Source organism: Limulus polyphemus, unplaced genomic scaffold (assembly GCF_000517525.1).
Source record: "Limulus polyphemus unplaced genomic scaffold, Limulus_polyphemus-2.1.2 Scaffold5746, whole genome shotgun sequence".
NCBI lineage: Eukaryota > Metazoa > Arthropoda > Merostomata > Xiphosura > Limulidae > Limulus > Limulus polyphemus.
In genome coordinates this window covers 1-6,874 of record NW_013671356.1, presented here as the reverse complement: position 1 = coordinate 6,874, position 6,874 = coordinate 1, and the positions used below count along the sequence as shown (strand labels likewise).

General features: G+C 32.8%; 1 protein-coding gene across 2 annotated transcripts in view; it reads right to left on the bottom strand.

Annotated features, from left to right (window-relative positions):
- Positions 1-5,588, bottom strand: part of LOC106472933 (cactin-like) — a 57,971-nt gene extending 52,383 nt beyond the window's left edge. The window contains exon 1 of one of the 2 annotated variants that reach the window (XM_013933603.2): positions 5,511-5,588. The gene's annotated coding sequence lies outside the window, so the exon portion shown is untranslated. The remainder of the gene's footprint in view (positions 1-5,510) is intronic. The other variant, XM_022401468.1, reaches the window with a different exon arrangement.
- Positions 5,589-6,874: the final 1,286 nt, after the last annotated feature.

The window sequence follows — 6,874 nt, the reverse complement described above, 5'->3', positions numbered from 1 at the left end:
TTGTCAGTTTGTAAAATTTTTGTAAAGAGATCATCATTTATAAAACTGTTATTGTAAATTGTGTTACTGTTTGTATATTAAAATATATTTGTATTAAAAAACAACTGTGTGTATCATTCTTGTTGGTAAGTATCATAAATTGGATACATATCAACATTTATTTAATTTCTAAATCTAAATTATCATTTAACTCAGTTTCAAGCTATTCGAAATCGTAATACGCGACGTTATATAACAAATTGGAGGCTTGTCTGGGATAAATTGTAATACGTAACATGTATTAATGATCATATGTTGTCCATGCCCATTTGTAAATTTTAACTCATCTGGCAAAGAGGAAACAAAGGAAAAATAATTGAGCCCATAGATTTATTTATCCAATAAAATAACTACTGAAAATACTTTTAAAACACTCTGATCTTGTGAGCATACGAATATAAGATCTATTTAAGAATTAATTTTTGAATGTTAGGAGTAACCATTATCCATTATTTGTATACTGGCATCAGCTTGGAGTTTCAACCTATACTCTATCAAGTATAAACTGACTTTAATAGTACCCCATAATGAGATAATTATATAACAGATAGTCTAGAAGACAACAGCTCAAAGTTAGCATGTCAAAACACAAGAAAAAGTATGATAGTAAGCCAATATCATAGGAATGTAGGTAACATAAACATTTCTTTGACCATCTGTTCAAAAACATATCTCCTCATGTCTGTGAAGAGGGCAATCAAAATAAGAATATGATCACCACTGGGGAAAAGCTGTAGCCATCCAGAGTTAATAATCATCCAAAGAACAAAAGGCAATTTGATAAGCTTGTAAAGTGCATCACATATCAGTTTCTAAATTGACCATTTCCTTCAAAAGTGATTTGAATCAACTATCTTCAACAACAATTTACAAAAAACTACTATTTGTTAGCCAACAACCACTCTGAAAACCATTAATTTTAGAAGCAATCAGGAAAGCACTATGGAAAATGAATGGATGAAAGCACATGAAGTCATGTCTCACTCTTTCCTGTTCTCACAGTAGAGTATGGAGAGAGAACCACATGAGGATCTTGACCCTATTTGTGTTCTTCCATAAGTATATACTGAGGAAGGTGGAGTAATACTAGGGAGAATATTCTTGTGGTACAGGCTAAGTACTATGATTCTAGGAATAATTAAAAGCATCTAGTCTGTGCCAATACATAATACTTTTCCAACTTCTGTGAGCCAAATTCAAACTTACCGTTCAAAAAATGGATTACAAATAAACAAGGCCACTTTGCAGCATATTAAAAAATCTCTGCCATACTATTATAACAGAAAAACACCATCTAATAAGTAATTAGTATATTTTAAAAGTTTATTAATACCCTCATCTTACACAAATAAAGAATCAGTTCTGGAGAAAAACAACTTATGACCATGAATTTTTGAACATTTTCTTTTGTCCTGAATGGTGAAATGACAATTCTTCTAAATGAAGTTACTTGAAAAAGACTCAACCAGTAAATAAATCTTAAAATGCTATACCTGTAAAGTAAATTATGTTTTAAAACTCACATTATTACATGATTTAAGTCTATGCACAAGGGTTGGTCATTTTGAATGACCCTGTAACCACCATGTAACCAGGAAACTATAACTGAATGTAAGAAGTGTATCTTCACAAATTTTGGAAAGCTTTTACTAAACATTACAAGTCTGTTCTACACAAACACCAGAATATTTAATAAATTATTTACAGTAAATATTTGAAGCCTTTACATACTCAGTCCTAGCAAAAGCTAATTTTTCAAGCTAAAGATAAAAATACCTTTTTGATCTTATAATTTTCATATTTCATTTATATAACCTCTAAAACCTCCTAAATGAATAATAAATTTTTTAATGTAAACCTTTATATTTTATCTGTTATTTTATCTATGTTAACATTAATTGTAGCTAAATCATCAATTTAAAGTAGAATGAAATATTTAAGATAATGAAATAAAATGAATAATACATATTTTTCTTTTTCTTTGCAAATGTCATTTTTCAGATATTTTAACTTGTTTTTTTCTACAGTTTCAACTGTTTACCTAAAAAGCAACACATCACAATGGTAACACATTAGCAAATTTTCATACTGAGCATCTTGAAAATGTGCATGCTTACATGTTCTCAACTAGGTCTAGCTTTTTCTATCAGGGGATGTGGGAAAAACTAAATAAGATTGGGAGGCAGAATCATGTAATAGGACAGAATGTGGGTCATAAGAAATAGAAGCAATAGAGCAAACATCACATACCCAAGAAATAAAATCTGAGAAAGTTGATGAGGGCAAACAGAATCCTCAGGTAGAGTTTGGAAAGGTACGGCAAACTCCGGGGAGATGGGGGGAGGGGGGGACAATCAAAATCCTCGTCAGCCTGGTGAGGGTCGAAAGGCTCAGGAGGAAGAGGGGCAACAACAGGAGACAAAAGTTGTCTCATATAATTCTCAATCTCCCTGTGAATAAAGGCCAATAAATCCACCAAAGTGGTAACTTTAGCTTCAGAATTCATGCTTCATATCAAACAAACAAGCAAAACATTTGTGGCAAAACACAGGTAAATCAAATGCTTTCAAAAATATAGGGAAAAACATTCTTGAAATAATGTAAATTAAATTAAGTTAACCCACTTTGAGAGGTAATGAGCAAAAAGAAAGGCATCTGAAGTCAAGCACTGCGAAACGAGAAGTGATGGTTTGGTAGTGCCGCATAGAGGGAGTCACATGCATCACATGATAGTATTGCTCTCCTATTGGTGGAGAGAGATGATGCATGAGAGACATGTTGGAATCCTTGATTCCAATAGGGAGTGCAGAAGGCTTATGGCATGCATTATAAAAAACTTTGAATATAGAGGGCAGCATAAAAGAGGAAAAGCTAATCTTGTGAGTGGAGGGAAGTACTGTATCGGAAATTCTTACACACACACACATCAGTCACTTTCTCTGGACTAACATCTACAACTGCCAAATTCAAAAGGACAGAAATTCTTACACACACACACACATCAGTCACTTTCTCTGGACTAACATCTACAACTGCCAAATTCAAAAGGACAGTTGCAATATAAGCATGAATGTCAAATAAGGTCACATGGTTCTTAAAACTGCTTTGAAAATTAAGGAAAGATGGACAGGGATTCTGTTGTGGATTGGGAAAATGTATTGATATCTCAGCAAATGGAGAAGTTAGGACACTGCAAACTGGACATTTTACCTTATCATTGCTTATAGATCGTGTTTACATTACTTAAATGGTATAGATGCTATACTACTGAAGTTATACCAACTAAAAGAGGAAGGATTGAGAGCTCTTGCACACTACATGTTAACAAAAGTGAAGACTGGAAATTCATTTCTAAATATTTCAGCTGTTTAATTAAATTTTAACACAAAATTTTGTGACATGTGTAAGAGATCCATATTATATTCCCACTAGCCTGTACCATAATTAAAACATCATATATAACATTTGATGGATAACAAGGGACCCCTTGAAGCTGTCACAGTAATTTCATCAAACACCCATCTGCCTATATCCATCCCTAACTTCCCAAGTGCTCATCAAGCCCTCTCTTGAATTCTACCAATCATGTTGCATTTACTATGCCTGAAAGCAATCTAGTCCATAGTTTGAAAATAGAATTGCCCAACTTGCAAGTGACTTCTACTCTACCAAATCTTAAATCTATGTCACCTAGTCCTACTACTCTTACCATTAAACATGAAAAAAAATATTATTCATCAATCCTATTTTTTTCTCTTTATAATTTTGAAAACTTCAATTACACCTTTTCTCAAAATAATAATTTTAAGGACCTTAACTTGTCCTCATATAGCAGCTTCTTCATCCCAGAAATCATACTAGTAGCCCTCCTTTAAACCATTTTCAACAATTTAATTTCCTTTTTAAAATAAGAAGCTCAAAAGTGAATACAATACTCTAAGTGCAGTCTAACTAGAAATCTTTACAAAGAAATGATAACCTCCTTTGACTTGTATTACATTTCCTATAGATACAACCCAAAATCCTACTTGCTTCCTTACTGGCAACGAAACACTGCCTGGAGAGCTTTAGAAACTGTAAAGCTCCAAGATCCTTTTCTTCCATTGTAGAATAGTTTAAATTAAGATAGATCATTTGTATTACTTTGCACTTAGCATAATTAAATGTCATTTGCCATTTATTTGTCCAGTATACCAAATTATCCAAATCCCTTTGTACAACAACAGCATCCTCCTCACAAACAACTACACATAAAGCTTTAATATCATCAGGAAAAATGATCAATTTATTGATCACTCCCCTTATCAATCCTGTTAATGTATATAAAAAATAGTAAGAGTCTCAGCACACAGCCCTAAGGTACCCCATTTAAAACTCCAATCCAGATCTGAACAGAGATAGTAGAAAGGTGTGGTCAAAGTACCACTTGTGCTATGCTCAATAGAAAGGGAGTAACTCCATGAGTGCATTTATGATAAAAAAGCTGTTGGGGCTCACTGATTCCAAGGGCAAGACACCAAAGTGACAAGAGATAACTGCAAAAGAGGTGCATTATATCAAGATTCCAGTGTAAATAAAATAACTCCCAAAAAAATTCCATCACAAAGAAAAGGTGCAAGAAAGAGGTCCTGGAGAGAAGCTTGAGGAAGGTAAAAGTCAGAAAGTAAGATAACCTGACAAAGTACACCCCAGAAACAAAGGTAACTGGAGCAAAGTGGAAAAAACCAAGGGCAAGGTGGAAATCTGGTATGTGTAAGTTGTTCCAGTAAAGTTGATAGGATCATGATGGAAACTCATCAAATGAAGTTGAGGCATGAGAATGAATAAACAAGATGAGTAGGAGATGAAGATGAGCAGATTGGGAGAAAGAAAATGTAATGAGTAAGAGGAGAACCCTAAACTGAATGAAAGATTCAACTGAAAGAGATTCATGCAACAAGGGAGTCCCAAGATTCAGCATAACATTACTGGAGTAAGAGAAAGACAAAAGACACCTGTAGAATGAAAGCAATGAAGGATGAAAGTGGAACTACGTGATCCACATCTGGAAGAGGGAACAATGAATAAAAGTAGGTGTTTAAACAATATCTTTGGGTGGGAGCTTTGTTCAAGGCTTAAAACATGTGCAAAAATTTACATATCAGTGCACACAAGGTAATAGCTCTTTTTGGTGCAGAGAGTTGAGTAGCATTTCTGAATCTTAATGCTACTGGGCCTAGTTTAAATCTTATACCTATAACCATACATGTCTAACCTGGTTTTGAGACTTTATTTTCTAATTCTTCAGTAAAAGTGGTATATTTTGAATTCACCATTTCTCTTACCATAAATATTTATATAAATACATCTGAATTGCTTTAAAACAGATTCCTAATACAAATTTTTTAATGCATTGAAAATTGTCTTGGAAATGTTTCTGCCATTCTAACAGTGCAGATATAGTCCAGTACAAGTAATTTTTTATAACTTACCTATTCCTGTGAGAATGTATTGTTTGTAGCTTTTTCACCTATCGTGTAATAACATGTGCTTCTCTTTGTATTTTTAGTCTATTTAAAGTTATGGGGCACAAAAAACATAAAGAAAGATCACAGTCAAGAGAGAGAAGAAAGAAGAACAAGGAAAAAACTTTCATGCTTCTTGTGTTTTACAAATGACTTTATTTTTCTTAACTGTAAAGATTGCTAAAGGTATGTAAACACATTTAAAGTAGTAGAAATTACACTGGGCAGTAAATCACCAACTATGGGTGCTTGCTATTGAAAGTATGTTTCCTGCAAGATTCATCATTGTTATGTGATACTTGCTCTATGGTGATTAGTAGTTAGTGTTATTATTTTTAATTTGCAGTGCACAATTATTGATTACAAATGTCCAAGGAAATTTTTTCTAAATATTTGATATTTTCTGATGCAGCTTGCAATCATATGAGTTTGGGTCACATTTGTTTTAGCATCCATGAAAACACTGAATAAATAATGAAAAAAGTGGTTTATTTCATGTTATTATTTGGTTAAAACAGATTTTCAGAAACCAGTGACTTATAATGATAAAAAATTTTTTGCATGTATACATTATAATCAGCTTCAATTTTTGACTCATTTTAATCTTTCCTATTGTAATGTGTCACTGTCAGTCACCTAGTGACAACTACTGCTGTTAATTTGATAACACGAAACAAAACGGCACATACGGTACCAAAAATGCTAATTTTCAAACATTTAATAAAATGGTCTAATTAAAATCATCATAAACCTGTAACAATAATTTATTACTCCAACTCACCAAACAATCTAAATCATTTTGTAAAATAGGAGCTTGCTCTTCACAACCACCAAGACCTTAATATTTCAATAATAAGGTTTAGTATATAAAAACAAAACTCAAAATTAGCTTTTATCATGGAATTACTTATGAAAAATTTACTGCATCCATCACACTTGAACTGGTTGAAGTTGAACTCATTTCAAAGCCAAACCTTGTTAGCATTAGTGATGAATTAAAACTCGATAATGAGAAACCCATTTTTAAGAAAATAAAAGTTTTAAGATGGCTTAACTGGGTAATGATAAACCTTTATTATAAATGGATGACATTTATTATAAATATTTTTCATTACCCACTCAAGCCATCTCAAAACTTTTATAAACCCTGTCAGTGTTGGGGTTAGAAACATAGTCTTAGCTCGATGACGAGGAACCCACTTTGAGACTAATAATCGCTGGAGACACATTTACATTGACACGGATATATACTGTATATATGTACAGTATTGAACAAAGAAGTCACATTACCAGAACTGTTGTGAAACTTAGAAGAGGTATCTAGGCACCCC